Here is a 23504-nt window from a genome sequence, read left to right as displayed (position 1 = left end):
GTATAGAAGCTTTTTCTGTAGTTCCTCTTGTTTAGTTTTGTTTTTGTTGCTTGTTTTGATGCTGGTAGTATTATAGCCAAAAAATCATTGCCAAGACCAATATCATGGAAATTTTTCCCTATATTTTTTTGTGGAAGTCGTACAGTTTCAAGTCTTATGTTTAAGTCTTTAATCTGTTTCAAGTTAATTTATTTGTGACTGGTATAAGATAGACATCCAGTTTCATTCTTTTGCATGTGGATATCCAGTTTTCCTAACACCCTTATTAAAGAGACTATCTTTTCTCCCTTGTGTATTCTTGGAGCCTTTGTCAAAGATTATTTGACCATATTATGAGCTTATTTCCGAGTTCTTTATTCATCTATGCATCTATTTTTTTTCCAGCACCATTCTGTTTTGATTATTATGGCTTTGTAATATGGTTTTAAACCAGGAAGTGTGATCCCTCCAGCTTTGTTCTTTCTCAAGATTGCTTTGGCTGTTTGGGGTCTTTTGTGGTTCTATATGAGTTTTGGTATTATTTATTCTATTTCTGTGAAAAATGTAATTAGAATTTTGGTAAGAATTGCACAGAATCTGTAGATTGTTTTGGGTAGTATGGGCATTTGGACAATATTAAATCTTTTAATCCATGAACACAGGCTATCTTTCATTTATTTGTGTCTTCTCTAATTTCTTTCATTAGCATCTGGTAGTATTTAGTGTATATATCTTTCACCTCTTTGGTTACATTTATTCTTAAATATTTTATTCTTTTTAATGCTGTTGTATATGGGTTGGTTTTCTTAATTTCTTTTTTGGGTAGTTTTTTGATAGTGTATAGAAACACAACTATTTATTATATGTTAATTTTGTATCCTTCAAATTCACTGAATTTTTTATTGGTCCTAAGAGGTTTTGGGTTTTCTATATATAAAATCATCATCTTCAAATAGAAGCAATTTATCTTCTTTTCAATTTGGATGTCTTTTATTTATTTTCCTTGCATAACTGCTCTGGCTAGGACTTCTAGTACTATGTTGAATAGAAGTGGTGAGAGTGGGTATACTTGTCTTTTTCCTGATCTTAGGGAAAAGACTCAGCTTCTCATCACTAAGTATGATATTAGCTATGGGCCTGTCATATATGACCTTAATTATGTTGAGGTACATTCTTTCTACACCTTGAAAAGTATATTTAAAATTAAGTATATTACAAAGCATTTGGTACATATGGCAGCATAACAACCTATTATTAACTGTGCTATAACCTATTTATCCTCCCTTTCTTTTAGCTTAAAAAAAGAATTATTTTCATCACAATTATACATAAACCCACATCCAACAAACATCTGGGAAAACCATCAGTACTGCAGTTAGAATATGACATAGAGTATCCTGGTAGAGAGAGTTCTATATCTAGTGATATCTAACATAAATTTGAGTCTCAAATCTGTCCCTAACTACTGCTGTGTCTATGATCAAATCATGTGACCTCTTATCGTTTCAATTTACTTATGAATAAAATGCCACTCTTTATTTATAATTTTATATATTATAAATAATGTGATAAACATCCTTACATTTAAATCTTTGTTTATATATTCATTAATTCCTTAGGAAAGACAGGAGAAATTGAAGATGCATGTCTGCTGCTCAAAATATTGAAAACTCTTTATGTGCAATCAATGTAATGATATTTAGTAAATATTTCTCATTTTTAAATTTATTCAGAAAAGGACTTGCTTAAATGAAAATATTGGACTTAGCTCTTAAAAGTGATTGAAATTCAGGGCACATTTGTTTTGAATTGAATAGATGAACAAATGAATGAGCTGATGTAAATGAACAAACAGATAAAGCATATAAATTTTATATTGTCTATAAACAAAGATTAGGCTTTTAATTCTAAAAAGTAGTGGAGTCAAGAAAAGCTAAGTTAGCTTCGTTCTTTCTTTATTTCTTTCTTTCTTTCCCTACTTTAGTAAGGAATTGAACATATTTGAAGCAGAAAAGTATGAAGTGGGATGTATTAAATTCATTAAGAAAAAATTGGTTACATGTAAGATTTTGGTCTAGAAAAGTTGAGGAGAATGAGATATAGAAAATAAATGGAATTGTAAAGTCAAATATTTTAAGAAAAAAATAATCTAAAATAGATTTAGGAAACCAAAGCCAAACAAAAGATTGTATAGGAAAATACCTTTCTTTAATGATAGGCTTAAGTTCAAAGTGGCAAAAATTAGTTCAGAGTGGATTTTCCTGCTTATAATGGATTACTGTGTTTTGTTTTAAATCTGTTCAATTGTAACTTATGGGCTAAATTAAAGTAACAAGATACTTCTTCATAAAAAAAAAAAAAAGTTATTCACCGTCTTGCTTTTGTAGTAGTTTCCTGAACAAACACATACAAAGTCACTAAAAAATTAGCAGAATTGTACAAAGTCATATAACGGAGTATTTCTTTTGATGTCTATATAAGTAGTTGATCCTGTAGAAATGTTTTAGGAAATATACTCAGTATCACATAATTTAAGAGCTCTGTGACTTTTTTGTGTCATTTACCATCCCTCAATCTTTTGTGTATATGAGAATAATATTATTTAGCAGGCAGTGTTATATGAGAATCAGATGGAAACATACATGCGAAAGCACTTTACAAGTGGTAAAACAATATATATATTTTTATTACTGTCATTAATGTTTGATAGATAAAACTTTCAGCTTCACTGAATGATCTGTATTTTCAATTCCTGGTTACACTGGTTTCCCCTCTAACATTTCCTGAGATCAATGAATAAGACATTTCTCTTAAATATATTGACCACTGTCTTTCAATGAACATACTGGTACATTTTTATAGTAATGCCAAAACAGTGAAATTTTGAAGCTCTTTATACAGGATAAATTTATGAACAAGATTAAAACTAATGAAATGAACAAATGAATTTATATGAAGCATGTCCCAAAACATTTCATGTCTAAGAGGGGGCCAATTTCAAGAAATGTCTGACTTTTTTTCATGGACATTTCAAAATAAACATAGCTCATATGGTACAGTTTTAAGGAAAGGAAAGAAAAAAAAAAGCTAAGAATTTCTGGAATCCTGCCAAAAGTATAATTTGGCATTTTATCCCACCTTCTGGATGCAGTTGATCAGCACATTACATGATGCCAAGGGCACAGTGGAACTAGAAGAAAACCAGAGAATTCAGTGTTCTTGCTCTTGAAGATCAACATGTTTTGTTAATAGCAATAGAATTCTGTCACTCCATACTGCAAATCTATATTATAGGATTTCTGGGACCAATCTCTTTTATGTTGCTAGACTTTCACATTCTCTGCCCACACTAGCTTAGAAAAGTAAACATTTCTTGATACATATTGGTTGATAGTCCCATTCCATATTTCTAAAAATAGTTCCTTTAAAGAGAATTTATGTATTCAGATTAAAGTGATGAAATACATATTCATGTATTTCAAATAAAATATATTGATATCTTAAAAGAAAATAATTAGATTCTTAAATTTTTGGTCAAGTAGAATGATCAATCTTAAATAAGTATCTAAGATTTGTTTAGCTTCCACTACGTTAGGAAGGAATAACTTAAGGGAAATTTTAATAAAGACATCTCTTCATACATGTGGCAGTTTTATGTTTAGGAAATACTACCATAGGCATTTTATAAACACATATTAAATTCTTGATACCCTTGAGAAGCTTCCAAAATGCCAGGGAAATTTCAGACATAACTGTGATTGCAGAATCTCCAGTCTTAGCATTGGAATGGACCATAATAGGCCCTCTTCTTCAGATTCATTTTTAAACCCAGAGTAATTAACTAATCTTCCCAAGATCACAAAGCTAGAAGGTAGTGGCATGGGCACTAGCACAAGTATTACTCTCCTAAGTGCTATATAGTCTTCCTACTACTAAGCCTTCTATGTTTTAAAAGTATTGAAGACTATCTCTACTATTGATGTTCTTTCATTGATATATTTCATATTTTTTGTCATTTGTTTTATATTTTTAAGCAATTGAGATATAATCCCCCTGTTCCCTATTTCTAATTCAGCTTAAGGAACTTAGGATAGATAGATGATATATAGATATAGATATAGATATAGATATAGATATAGATATACATATACATATACATATATCATCTGCAAGATGATTGATAGTGATGCATCCCGTACAAATGTTTCTCTCCAAGTCGGGGGTTTCTGTGCTGATAATAGAAATATTATATATTATCAAGTGTACAAAAATCTTCTTCAACAAGAAATTTTCATGCCCCCCGCCTTATTATAGCAATCTGAGTATTGTGGTCCCATGTTCTCCTAGTGTCTGTGTTTAAGTCTTTTTGTTCACAGGTGACGGAAGCGTGTATATGTAATTTAAGAGATTTGGAGTGCTCATGAAAGATGGCAATGGGTCCCTTTTTCACTGATAAAAGTAATACAGAAAAATTACCCAAAGATCATGTCACAGACTATATGACTATAGTACTATGTCAAATTTATAGTTTAAGGTATTTTAAATACAGACATTGAAAAAAGATATAGATCTCATAAAAATAATATAAGTAGTTTTTTATTACTCACCTCCCTATTATGTGGGTCAATAATTTTAAAAAAAGAAAAAAATAGCTTTCTTTGATCTACCAAAAATGTGTATGTAAAAATTAGAAAGAAATGTGTATTTTCTCAAGTCAGCTCTCTAAAAAATTTTGAATGTGAGAATAGAAGTTTGTCCTTGAAAATTCATCACAAACCCAATCTGTATGCCTTTCCTGTTCCCTGGTGGGCTGTATCAAATAACTGGAATCTGGAGCTACGATTCTCATTCTTAAAATCTTTCTTAACATTCTGTTGATTACTGGAATAAATAATTTTTGTCTTACCTGATTCCTCTAACATCATAGTGATTAGGATCTTAATGTACCCTTTGGTCAGCAGAAAATAATTTAACCACTGATGGAAGTGGTAAATTAGTCCAAGAACAATTAAAATTAAGCTTAGAATTCTAAGGAGTAAAATAATTCTAGGGAAATTTGCATTTAAGTCATTAGTATGACACAACATGTTTGCCCACGCATGCCGAAACAACCAATTCCATATGGATATTTTTATTCACAAATAAGTAACCACATGGGATCCCACTGTTGCTTCCCAGCAGCAAGAGTATTTTTCTAAAGGTAAAAAGATATTTTAAAAAAATTATGTGTTGCTTCAGCTAAAGCAGGATATTTTCCATTGGTAGTGGCTTTTAAAATTAAAACAAGTTCAGTATGTAGGTCATTAACCTTGGGTATGTTCTTTCTCGTCATGATCTTTAACCATCAGTTCTCAAATCTAAAGTTTGTGTTTTCTTTGCTAGATTATACTCATTCTCACAATACTGATATGATTTCATTATATTTAAAGACAAGAAACTGTAAAAGTAACACCTTGCACCTCATTATATTTAAAGATGAATTCCTAATGAAATACTCCCCTCTGAGATTGAGAAAGGAATCAAATGACATCTATGCTACTTGGATAGACTAGTTCTAAGTGGTTTCTGGCTCTTTTTTTTTTTTTTTTTTTTAAACATGTGTCTTAATTTTTTTTTTTTTTTTTTTTTTTTTTTACCGTTTATTTTTGAGACAGAGAGAGACAGAGCATGAACGGGGGAGGGTCAGAGAGAGAGAGAGAGAGGGAGACAGAGAATCCGAAACAGGCTCCAGGCTCTGAGCTGTCAGCACAGAGCCCGACAAGGGGCTTGAACTCACAGACTGCGAGATCATTACCTGAGCTGAAGTTGGACGCTTAACCGACTGAGCCACCCAGGGCCCCTTTTTGACACTTATCTTAAGGAAAAATAAGAAAGTTGGTTATTCAGCCGAATTTGCTTTGAGAATATGTTTATAACATAAATATTATATTAGGAAATGTTTTCCTTTTATGTTCTTGTTTAAGAGCAAGGTATAAAGGATTTTAAAAATATCTACGGCGAGTATGTATGCCTAAAGTAAAGGAAAGTTGGGTGCCAATGACATTAGGTGAAACAGTGTACTATTATCTTACTATAAAGTTATTTAACTGAAAATATAAGAGTACCTCTTGTTTACGATTAAATGTCAGCTACAATCAGGATTCTACCTTCACTAGGATACATAGTTTGCTTTTTCCATATGTGGTGTTGAATGATACTGAGATACGTGCCTCTTTTGTGGCCACAGCTTTGTTCTAGTGCAGTCAGCTAGGCTTAGACATGCTCTTTTAGTGTGTGAAAAAGTGATACCTGGTGTGAAGCTATGGGTCCAGAAGGGTGTGATTATGAGCTCGATGTTAAGCAGGAAACCATAAGACTTCCAGTTGCATTTGTACAAGTTAATGAAACACATTTCACTCTTTTCCCATAACATCTTATTTATGCCAATCTTGTTACAAACTAAAACCCGTTGATCAATGTTGTGTTTTTTATTTTGCATTAGATGTAATATATACGTAAGGCCTTATTATGTGAGGCTCTCTATACAAAAAAGTATAATTCAATTCATCAATCACATATTGGACCTGTATTCAACTGCCCTTAGATTTTATAATCCAATTGACAAGTGGAGATGAATTAATCCATCACTTAATCAATTAAACAAACCAATTAATAATATAACTAATACTTAATTTCTTTAATAATCAAACTATGATAAATTAAATCAATGTGTTAATAAATGTTTTATGGGTATTATAGGCAATAACTTTGGAGAATAGTGATAGTAAAGGGTTGGTTCTCTGAAAACTAGTTACATGATAGTGAATTTTAATCAGATTCTTGAAAACTTTTAATGAGAGAAATAATATTGAAGGCTTCAAATATTCTGATGGCAATGCATAAAAATGCTTTGAAGAGAGAAGTTAGGGGTAGGAATAAAAATTTGAAGGCTATAACAGAGTCATCTGAAATCTCAAGATTTTGGAGTGCTTATTTATATAACTGCCAGTTAAATACTTAAAGGATAGTTTCTTTAAGAAAAGAAAATTCTGCTAACAATGGCTTATGCATAATAATTTTACAATAGTATTTTCCCTAGTTTATGCAATAGATTTAAAAGGCTTCTGAAATGATTTTTATATTACTAATTGATGGGCTTTTACAAAATGATAAGCTGGTAAAGTATTTTTTAAGGTCCCTGTTATAAATAATATGTGAAATATTTGTCATTGGTTCTGAGGTACTAACCACAAACTATTCTATACATTCATATGTTTCCTGAAAACTCTTTAGAAATTTTTGTCCTCTTTAACACTTGTTATCTCTGTGTTCAGGTTTGGAGTAGGGATGTATATTTCCTAATAGCAGAAAAAACAATCAGTGTCTAAGGGGTATAACATGGGTCAGAAAACCCAGTGGCACCAGAGGTCTACACTGAGGACTTACCAAAAGGTAACAAAACACATGGATAGAGATCCTTGAAAGGTCTTCCTTTGGAGTGAAAACCATGCACATACCCTCACCTTCATACACACACACACACACACACACACACACACACACACACAGGACCAGTAGGCCTCTATGAGGTAGGAAGGGATGGCCATGATAGTACAGACAAGCATTCTGAATGGCCATTTAGGAACAGGTTTCAAGTTTCCACAGGCACATGGCATGGACCCAACCTAAGCTATTACAAGTACTTGGCATTGAGAGTCAGGATTCAAAGCAGGAGCCTAGGTGTACAAATTGAGGAACCTTGGACAGGGGAACTATGTCACTAAAATATGGGTTTAAAAATACCCACTCCTCTTTGGACAGGGCCTTCCATGCCATACAGGGTTTGTATGTGTGTTGTGGGACATAGATGGCAGGGAGATGATTCTATAAGCCAGGATGGTGCCATTAGCTTATGAACAGATAAACATTAAGGAGGAGTTAGGTAAAAAAGCAGATGCCCCATGATCAGTGCTGGGCACTTCCATGATGAACCTAATAGAAAGGTGACTTTGTGTCCATTGTGCCCCAGATCTGATCACCAAAGAGAAGTAAATTAAGAACAGATTATGGACAGGGGCACCGGGTGGCTCTGTCACTTAAGAATCGGACTCTTGGTTTCGGTTCAGGTCATGATCTCACGGTTTCATGAGTTTCAGCCCCATGTTGTGCTCTGTGCTCACAGCATGGAGCCTGCTTGGGATCCAATCTCTCTCTCTCTCTCTCTCTCTCTCTCTCTCTCTCTCCCTTTCTGTCTGTCTCTGCCCCTCCCCCACTCATGCTCTCTTTCTCTCAAGATAAATAAACTTGAAAATAAAAAGAACAGATATGGACAGAGAAATAGGGAAGAGACCCATTAAACAGTGATATCTTAGGCATTTTCACCTGCTTAAGTATTTAGAACCTTAAATCAACCTGGTTCTGGCATGTGAGAGGAGGATAAGCATCATGGGAAATCAGTAGGTCTGGCAATTCCAAGAATTTCAGAGAAATGCTATGGAGTAGTTTGTTGTTTTGATTATAACTAACCTCACAATTGAGATCCCAAATACTAAATTGTTGGGGATTTTTTTTTAATATGATCTTTTGCCTCATTTTTTTAAACATAGTTTTCAAGATTCAACATAGTTTACAAGCATAGTTTATGAGCACATGCTTCTTAACAGCTGGGACTTTTTCTCTGCATATCTCTGTGATTCCATAACAGGAGGTTTGAAAAATTTCAAACCCACTTAACCATCCAATCTTATGCAACCCGTATATTCACAAAACATTTGTGGGTCACACTGTGGGTTAGAGATACAAAGATAAACAGAGGTCATGGTGTCTCAAAGTATGTAATACAATGTGATAGGTATAGTATTGAACATCTGCAGCACCAAATCACTTCTAACTAGGCTTTTTTTTTTTTTTTTGCCTTGGTACCCTTGTACCAGTCTCTTCCTTGCCTTCTTTCCCCTTCTCTTAGCCAACTCTTCCCTCTACTTCAAGACTTCCTGCAGACATCGCATGCTCCAGTCAAGTCTCCCTAACTTTCTTCTTACCAGCCTGGCTTATTATATATTCTTCCTCTCTGCTTCCGTGGCACCTGTGTTCACTGTTGTCATTGCACCACCAAGTTACTTTACTACCTTTCTGTCTCCTCCAGTTAGACTCTGAGCTCACTGAAAGCAACAACTACTACATTCACCTTCGACATTCATCCTGGACACCATGCTAAGACCGTGAGAGGGAACACCCGGAAATGAAGCTGGGAAGTAGGGTTTGCCATATAGCGAGTCACTCTTTATGTCATGTGCATCTCAACTCTAGCCGGTAGCAATATGAACACATTGACAGTGTTTCAAAAGGGGTGAGGTGAAATCACATTTCGATTTTAGAAAGAAAATTCTGAAGACATACGTAGAATTAAGGGAAGAGATTAGAAATAAAAATTCCAATTAAGAAATTTAAGCACAAGTATGGGTGAGACATCACTGCAGGTCTGACCCAGATTTCAAATGTGGCAATGGATAAAATAGGTAGTAATTTGAGTGTGAGGGGTGAGAGGGAGGAAGAGAGAGGGGTGTGAAGAATACTAAGTGTGGAACTGTTTTTAAGGAACAAATGAAAATTTGAGTATTTGAGTTAATCAGGCCTAATACCCACTTTTGGAAAAAGTAAAATGCTTGGCAACTTACATTTCAGCCATGGGCTAAGAAATATACATATAAATCTTCACTTCACAACCACCTTCATATACTGGATTTGACAAAGGAGTCCAGCCGGTTCCATTGCTTCCAAACTCCATTACAATCCAAAGCTAACAAAACAAATGAATTCTACTTACCCCAAGAATCCTATATAAAAAGTTATTGCCTTTTTTTTTCTAACCACGTGTCTAAGTATGGGTAGAACTTTTACCTATGTTTTAAGAAATTTTTACTATAACCATTTATATACATCAATGTTTCAAGTAAACAAATCATTTCCCTAACTAAAAAAATTATAACTGGGTAAAAGTATTTTTTCCATAAGAAACATAGAAATGTTATAATAAATCATTTTAGAATTAATCAATTTTTTTATAAATTAAAAAAATTGATATTTATTTTTGAGAGAGAGAGACAGAGAGTGAGTAGGGGAGGGAAAGAGAGAGAGGGATACTCAGAATCTGAAGCAGGCTCTAGGCTCTGAGCTGTCAGCACAGAGCCTGACGTGGGGCTCAAACTCACAAAGGGTGAGATCATGACCTGAGCTGAAGTCGGACGACATTTAACCGACTGAGCCACCCAGGTGCTCCAAAAATTAACTAAATAATTTTTAAATATTTATTATGTAAAATATGTCAGGTCACTTTAAAAGTAGTACGATTAAAAAAATACTTCAGTTTCATCTGCTAGCTATTTCTCAGGATGTTTTTTTCATATAATTTCACATTTCATACCACTATTACAGTTTTTTTTTCTTCAAATCTTCATAAGATATACTTTTGTATACCCCAGACCACCATCCTGGAATCCATACTTATATCTGAATAAACATTATTAGCTTAAGGCTATTGTTAACATAGTTGTAAGAATATGCGTGAGTTTTACCATCAAGCAAATAATTGCATTGTATTTTATGTTCATTCCGAAAATACAAAATTTATTTTCAAACCCATAGAATGCTGATAAAGAAAATGGCCAGAAGACTCTGGGCTTGATTTTTAAAAATCTGAGACCATTCGTTGGTGGATTAGTGAATACTGTACAGGAAGATGATGAATAATAAGAATTAGTGAATACTGTATAGGCAGAACATTAAGGCTGGCTACAGGATTCAGAGGGTCAGGGATGGATGCATGATCCAGCAAAACATCCACATCTGTGCTCTTCTGTAATGTTTTTCTGAAACTTTAAAAGACAAAGAAGAAACCTTGGGAAACACTAGGTATTGACAGCTCTGGGTGCTGATGAATAAAAATGTAAGTTGCAGAGCGCTGGCACCTTGCCCAGGCACCATTGTATTGGGACTGCTTTGCAGCAAGGCTGACTGACAGAGGCGAACGAAAGCGACACTTGGTTCTAGTCCCTTTTTCCTTCAGACTGCACTTGACGCCTTCCCCAGGTTACTATCTGTAGCTGTGAAGCCTGAGAAAAGATGCCCATCTCATTTTCTTTCTCCCTCACCACCTATCTCAAGTTACATTGGGGAAATATTAGTTTCTTCAAGACTTTGGCCATGTGTGTTCTTTTGGTGAGTCAGCTTCCTTCATATTCTTTCATCCCACAAATATTTCTGAGCTGCCATTCAGTACTTGAAGCTGTAAGTGTTACAAGTGTGTTTTACAGGTCTGTTTCCTAAAGCCCACAGTTGAACAAAAAGTTTACAAATGAGAATTCTGAGTTCATTTATTCAATCATCAAATATCTACTGGACATCTGTAGTTTGTCAGGGATTGTATTAACACTAGTGAGTCAAAGATGAACATGAGAAAACCCATACTTAAAGAAATTTCTGTTGCTGAGTTTTATAGTAGAAGTAGGTTCTGGGACCTGAAAGCACAGAGGCAGGATATGTTTCAATAGGAGCGGGGCCTTGTCTTAGCTTTGTTGGAAGCTGGAAGCTGATTTTGCAGTATAGTGGAGGATGCAGGTAGTTTATCTGGGTAGAAATCCCTATGAAGAGGGGAGAGTGTGACAGGTCAGGTGAAAAGCCGATATAAAGCAATGTTATTGAGGGCAATGGAGTCTCAAATTCTCTGTTATCTCAAGAATCATATGGACAGTTTCCCTGAATTATCTGTTGAAGGACAAGAGAAAGAAACTCATGAACTTCTATCTCCCATCATGTGAAAGCTGCCACTAGGATAGAATTCCGTGATTTGCTGCCGGAGTCCCTCTTAGGTTTGGCACTGCAGAAACCCCTCGGCAGAAATAAAAAAGGCACAGCATTTTAAGGCAAGATGCTGGCACAAAATAAATCAAAGCCCACGGGAAACTGCATCCAGCACTGGCTGGAATCTGAGGAGTTGGCAAAGGACTGTGAGAGTGACACTTTTGATGTTCCTTTTGATCTGATCTGTAGTTCTTCCTGTGTAGAGGTGAGTAAAAGCATGCTGGACAAGTGGATTAACAAATGAAGAAACATGGCAGCAAAGAGTAGGTCTTCAATTCAGGAAAAGTCAAGATGCGATGTGCTTTTCCTGACTCTGAGAGTCAGAAAGAGAATGTGTGTGAAAGAGGAAGAAGTTGAGATAAAAAGTTAGGTGGGGTGAGACCTCATGCTGGAGAGAGTTGACTTTCTCCTACAGGGGAAGAAAAGCTCCTGAAGGATTTTAAGATTTGTATTTTAGAATGGGACCTTTCTCACCAATATTGAGGTCTGACTTAGGGGCAGCAAAACTAAGGGCAGAACGACCATTCTGATGATTGATGATGCAGAAATGAGAAAAGTGTCATCTGGAAACAAAGCATGAAGCTACCTAGGATATATAATCAAGAAGATTTAACAGGTTGGATATGAAAGGAGAAACAGCAAACAAGTCATTTGTTTTGTTTGTTTTTGTTTTTGTCTTTCCACTTCTTCTCTCCAAGTGTGGATGGACTCTATAAACACTTATACCAGAAAGTTCTGGGCATTCATACTTGTCTCTTTGATGAGACAAGTAAGCCCTTATATATTTAAAATGCATAAACCAGTTTAAATGTCAGGAAAAACATTTAAAGCATAAACAAATTCCCTGGATGGGGAGAGGGGAGAGACCTGGTTTAATTTTTTGCTGGCAATAAGGTTTGTGATTTTTGTACATGATGCTTATATCTAGACTCACATTTTGCTAATTGGAAAGTGTTTCTCTTTGTAAGTACTGCTACCACTGTTATATGTTTTAATGTTCCATTTTTTGCAAACTTAGAAATCTATGATCAAATAATCATCTCTGACAACTTTTAAAAAACATATTTAAATATGCAATCTGCATGGCTAATATGTAGAGGCACAAAAAAGAAAGTCCCATCAGATTTGGGAAAAATCTATAGTTTATTTACTTGTAATTGCAGTTCTAGCTCTGGAGAAAGGCAGCTCTTAGGTGTTTCAGCATCATACTTCCCTAAATGAATAATACAGAGGAAGAATTATCACTAGAGTATAGTTGAAGTAGCAGTCAGTTGTCAAGCACAAAGGCCAATCCAGTAAAAATGTCCTTGGCTTCCACGGCCTCAGTTGAAATGTTGGCCTTTCTGTAAAAGATGCAAACAAACAAAAACCAACTGAAAAGAACCTGTTGCAATCAAAAAAAAAATTTTTTTAACGTTTATTTATTTTTGAGACAGAGAGAGACAGAGCATGAATGGGGGAGGGTCAGAGAGAGAGGAAGACACAGAATCCAAAATAGGCTCCAGGCTCTGAGCTGTCAGCACAGAGCCCGTTGTGGGGCACAAACTCACGGACCGTGAGATCATGACCTGAGCTGAAGTTGAACGCCCAACCAACTGAGCCACCCAGGCGCCCAAGAATCTGTTGCAATTTTGAAATACGTTGAAATTTTATTGGGGTGAAGCCACCTTCCCTTAAATAAGGGACAGTTTGCTGGTTGTTTTCTTCCTAGGCAGATGGGACTAATGCCCTCTTTCTCTATTTAGTCTCAAAACCTCATCTGTTATCCTGTATCAGAAAAGCAGGACACAGTAAGTGGAGATGTTATGTATGGGGATAATTTGAAAAGGGACTGGTAAGCAAATAAGGAGATTAGTATGGACACAGGTGGTTTGGGCTGGGGGAATGATTTGAAACCAAAGAAATAATAATTAGCAGAACCTGGTGCATGGTGTGTTTGTTGCATCAGAATGCAAGAAAGAGAAAAACAGGCAGATTTTTGTCTCCAAAGATTAATCTTCAATGAAGTCCTGGGACTCTTTTATTATTGGGGGATAAAGAAGTCCCTGACCATTTCATGTAGAATGTTGGTCACTTGGAGATGTCATATAAACATAAATTTATACTATATACTAATTGAAAACAAAGAAATTGCCTGAAGAATTTCAAAAGAAGGTGACTCAATGATTTTTAGAACTAGTATTGTATGATAATTCAAAACATGGAAACTGTTGAAGAAAAAGGAATCCAGAAAATGATGAGATGACCTTTTATTTGTGTCATAGTGGACTCTTTTCTATGATTGTGGGACAGACCTGGAATTAAGAAAGGATGGTCAGCTGGAAGTCAGCTACTGATGGGTGAAATCTATATTGAAGCCAGTGCTGGATGCAACACAAATGTCATCACTATTTAATATTATTGAAATAGTAGGATTAGTTTTGATGTTTACTGCTAGTACCTGTACATTTTACTACTTAATTAATACTTGTTAATCTTAGTTTCTACCTAATTCCTAGTAAAATAGAAGGCATAATACTAAAAAACAAAAACAAAACAACAAAAACAAATTTTGTTCTTCTTTTAAGAATGTCATATTAATGTGGTGGGCGGGATAATGCTCTCTGTTCCCCCCACCCACCCCTTATTTGATATTTATTTATTTATTTATTTATTTATTTATTTATTTTGAGAGAAAGAGCATGCGAGTGGGAGAGGAACAGAAAGAGAATCAGACCCAAGTGGGCTTCAATGCGGGCCTCAATCTCACCAACCTGTGAGATCATGACCTGAGCAGAAACCAAGAGTTGGACGCTTAACTGACTAAGCTACCCACACGCCCCTCCCTTCCCCCCTCTTTAACCTCTAAAAATGTCTGCATCCTAATCCCTGGAAACTGAGAATATGTTGTTTTATGGAAAAGGAAAATATGGTTGCATTTGGAATTAAGTTTGCTAATCAGCTTACCAAGGATTGTCCAGGTGGGGCATATGTAATCACAAGGGTCCTTATAAGTGAAAGAGGTAGGAGAGAGCTTCAAGGTGATGCCACTTGAGAAAGCATTGACCAGCCATTGCTGGCTTTCCAAGAAAAGCCATAGACCCAGAGGGGCATGTGCCAAGGAATATGGGGAGACTTGGGAAGCTGAAGCAGCAAGGAAATACTTTCTACTCTAGAACCTCCAGAAAGAAATGCAGGCCTGCGGACATCTTCACATTAGCCTGGTGAGACCCATTTCTGACTTCTTACCTCCAGAATTGTAAGAGAATGCATTTCTATTGTTTTAGCCAGTACATGTTTTGTGATTTATTATAGCGTCAATAGGAAATGAATATAATTAAAAATCCTAAAAGACAATTCAGTGGGCATAATACTAAAAGAATTTAGAAAAGATCATAACAATTTTGTTACCAGTTAGGAATTTAAAATTCATTGTTCCTTTTAAAGCACAGTCCTTTCAACTATGTAAATATCCCTTTGAATTTCATAGAAATAAGTATTATTTGATGACTTGTGAAAACACAGAATTTAAAATGTAAGTTAATGCTATTAAAAAAGAACAGAAAGAACATAGTACACAGAAAGTCTGTCTAATGGACTTCATATCATACACCTATACCAGTGTTCATGGATTCAGAGGTGGATTATGAAATATGATCCTCAAACAAAAATCTTAAAGGAAAAACATATATTATTCAATGAAAACTTAATACACCTGTTATGGGTATAATACACCTGTTATAGATGCATCTTTTGAACACTAGGCTGTATTTATTTAAAATTTTAAAGATTAAATCAAGGATGGTAGTAGTTCCTAATTTAAACGTCTAATCTAAGACATAGTTCTGATGTGGAACAGTTGTTTGATGTTTAAAGAAAAGAAAAGGCTAAAGAAGTCCAGCTACACAGTTATACTGTGGATACTCCATAACTATTAATTAAATTTTACTGGTTATACATTAGAGGAAAATGTTTCATTTTACTGTCCTTTAAAAAGACAAAACCCAGAATTTTTACACACTGCTAAAAGAAAAAAAAAATCAGTATTAAGTGTATGAAAGAGGAAAACTATCTTTTATTCACTTGTCTTGCATATTTTAGAAGTAAAGTTCAACTGCCCTTTATGTGAAAAAAAATAGTGAAATAGTTTAAGGAAAGTCTAAGATTTTGATTTTAAATAATCCACTTAAAATAATATTTTCCTTAAATGTTCATGCTCTCTCTTCCACCAAGTCCAGGTTTAAAAAAATAAAACCTACTTGGACTTTAAGGTGGAAGAAAAAAACTAGGTGTTTTGAAAATATCATACTTTCTTGCCTCTTTTTATTTTTAATACAGAAAAAGAAATTGTATGGATTCAGTTTGTCCTGGGATCTCACAAGTATCAGTATTTCTCTCTCCCCTTATCTTGATAACAACTTGAAATAGGATCTCAGTAACTAAAGCAAAATTGGGCTCTGAGATTTGGTTAAAAATTATTTGGCTGGGAGTCTGTTGCTGAGGGAAGAAGTAACAAATCCTGAGCATATTTTTGGAGCCAAATGCCAAATTGTCTGTGCTTAGTATCACAGAATCAGCCTTACCCTTCAAAATTATTCCAGACCAAATGCCAGAAATGCTCTGGTTCTGGTTACAGAATTTACAAGGAGCAAGAGGCAGAATGCCACTTCTATGTGACCCTTCATGTTTTTCAGATTCAGTGTCTTTTGCTTTTTAATCCTTTACCATTCTGATTTTCTTTACATTTCATAATTTTTAAGGTGATTACTTCCATAAGAAGCACTCTGTATATGCATATATTTTAAACACTCAAAAATTGCTCAAAGTATCTTGCAGTATAAAATAGATGTGGGGGGAGACTTAAAATGTTCTTTCCCTATGCTGCCCCACTTTAGCATCTGTATTTTTTTAAATTTTCCATTGTTAACACTTAATTTAGTGATAGTAACTGTTACCAAGGCAACTCTGTGACTCCACCCAGATAAAAACAAGTCTTTAATCTTGAGGATGAGTTTCTATGTCTCTGAGCATAGATTCAGGATGCTTACAATTGAGCAAGTTTGTGTGTGTGTGTGTGTGTGTGTGTGTGTGTGTACGTATATACACGTATATATATATATATTTCACATATATATGTGAAAAATAAAAGAGAAGCATCAAACACATCTAAACTTTTTATCAGTTTATAGATATACATTTATAGTTATGCCTTTTTAGTCTCAGTTTATACAAATAATTATACAAAGCAATTGCTCTCTGTGTAAATATCAAGTATTTCCAACAGACTGAAGACTTTAATAAGGCCACTCTTGTAGCCATCTATTTGTTTACCTTATTTCTTTCTTAATCTTGCTGCTCATTTTTGCTTAAGTCTTTCAGTAAATGCTTGTGACCTCAATCTTATCCTGTGGAAATACTGGTAATGACAAAGTACATATTTCAGATTAAGGTAAAATAGAAACAGAATGACAGTTCATGGAGAAAAATCTCCTTCTGTACTCAAATAATGCCCTTTGTTTTGTGTTTCTTAATCTTGTCTTGCTTAATCAATTGTAACCACCTTGAATATAATTTATACATTTAGGAATAATTAATACAGAATCAGAGATAATTTAAAAGTGGAGATCTATAAAGAATTAAATGAATTACAATAAATTCTCCTCACTTTCAAAAATAGATTTGCACTCATTTTTAATTTTCACTTTATTTTGACTGGAGCAGTACCCCTTTCATCTAAGGAATTAACAACATCACCACATTTGAGTGAGAAAGACCTTTAGTATCTTCAAGACTGAAGGTACCACATGACTACCAAAATCATAAATTTGTCATCTACTAGTGACTAGGCACTTTAATTACACTCAAACATGCAGTAAGAATTCCTCAAGCAAATTCTTCTTTCATATTATTTTGAGATCCTGTAGGTGCTAGCATCTCATTCTTTCCAGAATCTCTAACATCTAGCATTGTGTTGGTCATAGAGCAGATATGTGCTGATGAATTGCATAAGGATATATACAAGGGACAGAATTAGCACTGTTGGAGGAGATGTAAAAAGATAAAGAGAACCTTTGGAGGGTTCATCTTCAAAGCAAAAAGTAATATCTCCTCATTTCCTGCTTAATTGCCCTTTGATTTCCACATCAAAGGGCACATGCAGCACTATACTATTTCCGTGTGTCTTGAATCTAACACCTACTCCTAGGATACACTATTAATTTAATAATACTTTTATTAACTACAAATCTAACTACAAACATGCAGCACTATACTATTTCCATGTGTCTTGAATCTAACACCTACTCCTAGGATACACTATTAATTTAATAATACTTTTAGAAGAACTTGGGGAGACAGGCAGAGAGGATACTATATGTAATAATTTTAGAAATGTATCCCAATATTAGAAACCAGGAAAATATGGAAAATTGTGGGTCATTGAATCAAAGAAACAGTATTTTAAACTACTTTGTTAACTATGACTTGGTAGCAAATTATTATAATCACTGACTTATATTGGGCACGTAATATGTACCAGGCATTGGGTTATGGCCTTTATATGTATTATCTCATTTAATTTTCACAATAACATAGGATGTAGGCATTTTGAGAAATTAAGCAAGTTACCTTTGTTCAAAGACTTACTAATTAGAATTCAGAAATATCCAACTCTAAATCTCATACTTTTTAACCATCATACTCGCTACATTAGCTCTCAAATTTATTTGCAACCCAAATATTAAAAGGCAAGTCATAAACTTAGAGGCACCATTGTATCTACTTACTAAGCTTTATCTTCAAAAGGTGGTTTTATTTAGTTTATAGATTAAGAAGCATAGCATATTTTTATATTATGTAACAAGAACTTATTTATATATATATGCACGGGCATGGTTACAGATATGTCTATCTCTTATGCCGTTTCACAATGGCAGAAAATAACAAAAAATGAAACTCTATACATAGATATTAGGCCTGTGGTATCTGAAGAGAAATAAATGCCCTACAACAGAGGAAGGAAGTATGTGAAGTATTCCAGTAAACAAAGGCCCTTCAGTCACAGACTTAGGAAAATAACAACCAAACACACTTAAAATTTCTCATGAAAAGTACATAAAAAGACCACTTTGTTTAAACAAACTATGTTCCATAACTACTTAAAATGTTCTGTCAAATACTGCAAATTTTTTTCTGAGATCTCTTCTGCCTATTTTAGATTAATAGGACATGGCATACTTTTTAATTTGCTTTAATTTCTTAGATGGCAGATAGCAAACATGTTAGAACAGTGGTCTCTGGGTTGGTGTTGATGTTAGAGTTTTGCTTTCCCACTTCCCAACTATGCCATCTTGGGCAAGTCACTTTGCCTCTCTCTCAACTCTTCCCAAAGAAGAACAATAGGAATACTCACCTCAAACAAAAAGCTATTAACTGTTTAGAAATATGTCTTGTACATAGTGAGCACCCAATGCATGTTGGATTTTATTGTACTCTGGAAATGGAGCGTGGGATTATCAAAGTTATGTTTCTAAAATTCTCCTAAGTGACAGATTTGGAAACAATTATGGGTCTGTTTAAGAGAGATTGGCATGTGTTTTTAGGATAAGACCATTCCACTTCAGCTTCTGATGAAAGGGCATATCTGAGTTCCTACCTTTCAATGTCAGCCTTCTTGCCTCCATCCTGAGATACAGAAGCTTTGATGGGACAAGGTAGAGTTTTCATTGTCTGCAAAAAATTTCCTAAATCTTTATCTGCTTTTTTAAAAGTTTATTTATTTTGAGAGAGAGCACACAAGCAGGGTAGGGACAGAGAGAGGGAGAGAGAGAATCTCAAGCAGGTTCCGTCTGCATTGTCAGTGCAGAATCCCACATGGGGCTCAATCCCACAAACCATGAGATCATGACCTGAGCTGAGATCAGGAGTCAGACACTTAACCGACTGAGCCACTAGGTGCCCCTACTGCAAAAAGTTTCCTAAAGGAAGTAGACACCCCCCTTCCGTGTAGCCCCAGAGTCTGATCCAGCCCACTATATATATAGTGTGTGGGTGATTATATATATTTATGTAATTATATATATGTAGATATATATAGATATCTATATACAGATATATAAGTTTATTTATTTTGGGAGAGGGATAGCACACAAGCGGGGTAGGGAGAGAGGGTGAGGGAGAGAGAGAGAGAGAGAGATTGAGGGGGAGAGAGAGAGAGAGAGAAAATCCGAAGCAAGCTCTGCATTGTCAGAGCAGAGCCTGATGTGGGGCTCGATCCCATGAACCACAAAATCACAACCTGAGCCAAAATCAAGAGTTGGACATTTAACTGACTGAGCCACCTAGGCACCCTTAGATATATTTTTAAGTCCAGGGAATTCTGTGTGTAGTATATTTTTACTATATGGGTGTGTAGTTTCTGGGAATAAAATATTCAAAGTCAGGAACCAGAGTCAAAGTCGTAAGTTAGGTCAACACGTCACCAAGTCGATTTGTGTGTCACTTGCATAAAAGCCCCAATTGCTACTAACTTGACTTTCGTTCTTTATTTACCAGCTATTCAACAAGTGCCTACTATGGGCCAAGTCCTTGACTTGATCTGTCTTTTCTTATATTGTTGTCTTCTGCTGCCCCACTCTTCAAACCATAAACATATGAAGTAAAAAAAATGAAAATCTGTCTTCTCATCAAAACCATGTTTTAAACAAGCCATATTTTTTTTATTGAAAATGTATATTTCATCCTAATGAAACTAGTGTTTATGGTGTACTATTCAGAAATTTCTGTTTGTATCTGGACAAATATATTCATGTACATACTTTTGGGGGGATTTTTTTATATTAATGTATTGTACCCCATTTTGCTTTTTACCTGATTCCTTGATATTGTCTTAGTTGCGTCTTGACCTAGTTGAGTATTAACCTAGTTGAGCATTACAGGACTCCAGAGCCTTCTAACCTGGGCTGCCTGGTATGAAGCATGGTGGCTTATCACAGGATTTCCTATGTAAATCTAAAAAGACATATTTGAAAATCAGGTCTTCTGCTGAAGTGGTAAGGTAGAGTTATGATACCTATTTTATTTTTGCAAATAGCTAAGTGTCTTGCAGATCACATAATTTTAATTATATAGGATTTGTATGTACATGTATTAATAAGCTATAAATCCCTTTAAGTTATAGAAGCATAGCCATGATAATTAGTTATCTAAATTTGGTAAGCATCTGTGGTGCTCTAATGTTGCTTCAGTGCAAAGTGGAGTTTTACTTAGAAATGTAAGGAACCATTTAAATCCTATTTAATAGAAGTCTGTCAGTGGCTGAAATATATACCAATACACAGCCAAACCTGCAACCTACCTGTTCAGTCACAGCTCAGCATCCTCAGACTTCATTTTTTTTCTCTCATTTCTATAATCCAGATGTGTTGGGTAATTGGAAAATAGGAGTTCTATTGCTTAGGGGGGCAGCCCATGTGGAGGGCTCAGTCCAGGCGGAGAGTGGAATTAGAGCAAGCTACTTTGTAGTGCATAGACTGTGATGGCCCAAGTGTTGGAGGTGTAGCCATCAAAGACTCCTTCGTCCCTCCATCCAGTTGATCATGGGGGCCTAGAAATTTCACTTTCCAAATATTTTTTGATTCCATTTTTCCTCCCAAGCTTATCAACATTCATGTAGTTCAGACCTCCTCATCTCTCCCCTAGTCTCTACCTAGAGGTCTCTGAAAATGCAATTGTGCATAATCCCAGCTACAACACTTCCATAATTACTTACCACACACACACACACAATAAAGTCCAGACGTCTTTTTAAGGCATCCAGATACTCTATGACCTAGCTTTGTTTTCTTCACACTAATTTTCTAGCAATTGACTTCTAATGACAATGCAGACCTAGTCATGACTGCATTATAAATAAATTTGAAGCTGAAGATCCCAAAAGATGATGCAATGAAATTTTTACATTGGTACTGCAGGAAACCTTATAGTATAATGGGTGAAAGCTTGCTCTTTACCGTTTCACATCCCATTTGCCAACTATGAGACATTGGGTAAGATGCTTTAATCTTTTCCTTTTTTTTTAAGTTTTATTTATTTGTTTTGAGAGAGACAGAGAGAGTGCGGGGTGGGGGAGGGGCAAAGAGAAGGAGACTGACAGCACAGAGCCCTAGTAGGGGCTCAAACTCACAAAACTGAAGTAACTCACAAGACCCAAGACAAAATCCAGAGTCAGACTCTCAACCAGCTGAGCCACCCAGGCACCACAAGATGCTTTAATTTTTACGTGCCTCAATTTCTTTAATAAAGCTTTGAGCACAGTACATGTGTTAAGTGTTGAATAAGTGTTTAGCATAACAATGACAGATTTAGTGGTAGTGGTTATTATGAGAAGATTATTGATTCCTGCTTAAAATAGTTTGCTGGGTGTAGATCTATGGCTTTAAAACGAAGGTTAATGACAGAATGACCTGGAAAGAATTCGCTTCGGGATAATCAGAGGTAGTGATGGCAGAATAAATAAGGACACCAAAGTGTGAACCCACAATAGCAGAAAGAATGAAGCCACTGGTCTTGCCGAACTAGTGTTGGGGAAAGACAGATCAAAAAGGCTATCATGTCTTTTTGACCTCTTTTGCCAAAATGGAAATGAGAAATTTGGGACTTAAAAATTAGGGCAATTGTAACATCTGGTTTCCAGATAATTCTTATCCCTAAAAACAATTCTATAAGAAACCCAGAGGATAAGAGGCAACTATGGATAGCATTGCATTTCAAATCGTCTTCTACTTACTAAAATTATAGCTTGTTTCCAATATGAAAATAAAGTTTGCAAATTAAAAGAAAATGAGTTCCAAATTTGTGACAGGTAACATGAGGATAAAAACCTTTTAAGAGATGAATTCCATCTCTTTAGAGATCAAGTACATGACTTACCAACGTCCAATCATGCCTTCAGCTAGTATATTTAAAATCATAATTCCAAAATGTTAATGATGCCAATTAACAGTACAGTATCTCTGGATACTACTGAAAATAATTTGTGCAATTTTACAGTTAGTAAAACTGAGAAGCAAGAAATGTTAATATTCTACCTGAATGTATATGGAAATCCAATATCAATGAAATATTATCTGTTGGGACTAGAAATAAATAAGAACTCTTATAGCTTTCCATTTTCTATTTTCCTCAATGGTGCAATCCCATTGAAGATAGTTCTGCATAGTAAGGTGTGTATATTCTTTCTCTGAGGTTAAAAGAGTGAACATACTGATTTCAGTATTAAATTAGTTTATAGTTAGGTAGCAATTATATTACTAGCTATGGCCCTGTTACCATTTTCTGTTTGATTTTATACAGTGGGGTTTTTAAAAGTTGAATGCCTTTTGGTATCCATAAACTTTACTGAAAGATGTTTTTATTTGTTAGAATCCACTTATTTTTATAATCATAATTTCACTCTTATAGATTTCTTATAGGATTACTACAAATGATTTATAAAGTACTAAATTTCATTGTACATATAAATAAGCTTTTACTCATGGGAAAAAATATTGATCTGCAGTTACTGAAAAGGCTAATCAAAAATGTTATAGCTTTAAATGTTATAGAATTTATATTTTGAAAGTTAGATGTTGGGAAAAATCATAATCTGTGGGTATATTAGAAGCTACCAATAATTCTATCAATTATATAACTATCCAATACCACATTCC

The 23504-nt window shown here is 34.8% G+C and overlaps 1 protein-coding gene and 2 long non-coding RNA genes across 10 annotated transcripts in view; 2 read left to right on the top strand and 1 right to left on the bottom strand.

Annotated features, from left to right (window-relative positions):
* LOC125923682 (uncharacterized) overlaps nt 1-23504 on the top strand; it is a 1073698-nt gene that overhangs the window by 903807 nt on the left and 146387 nt on the right. The gene's annotated exons all lie outside the window — the stretch shown is intronic.
* SNCA (synuclein alpha) overlaps nt 1-23504 on the top strand; it is a 155872-nt gene that overhangs the window by 69890 nt on the left and 62478 nt on the right. The window lies entirely within an intron of this gene.
* The window catches only part of LOC125923681 (uncharacterized), a 122030-nt gene continuing 111467 nt past the window's right edge, over nt 12942-23504 (bottom strand). For 2 of the 3 annotated variants that reach the window (XR_007458131.1, XR_007458129.1), the window contains 3 exons: nt 20665-20805; nt 19451-19524; nt 12942-13160 (listed from right to left, as the gene is read on the bottom strand). This is a non-coding gene — a long non-coding RNA (uncharacterized LOC125923681). Of the gene's footprint in view, nt 13161-17127; nt 17213-19450; nt 19525-20664; nt 20806-23504 lie in introns of all 3 variants that reach the window. The other variant, XR_007458130.1, reaches the window with a different exon arrangement.

This window comes from Panthera uncia, chromosome B1 (genome assembly GCF_023721935.1).
Source record: "Panthera uncia isolate 11264 chromosome B1, Puncia_PCG_1.0, whole genome shotgun sequence".
Classification (NCBI taxonomy): domain Eukaryota; kingdom Metazoa; phylum Chordata; class Mammalia; order Carnivora; family Felidae; genus Panthera; species Panthera uncia.
The sequence above is the reverse complement of the archived record's forward strand: the minus strand, read 5'-3'. Positions and strand labels throughout refer to the sequence as shown.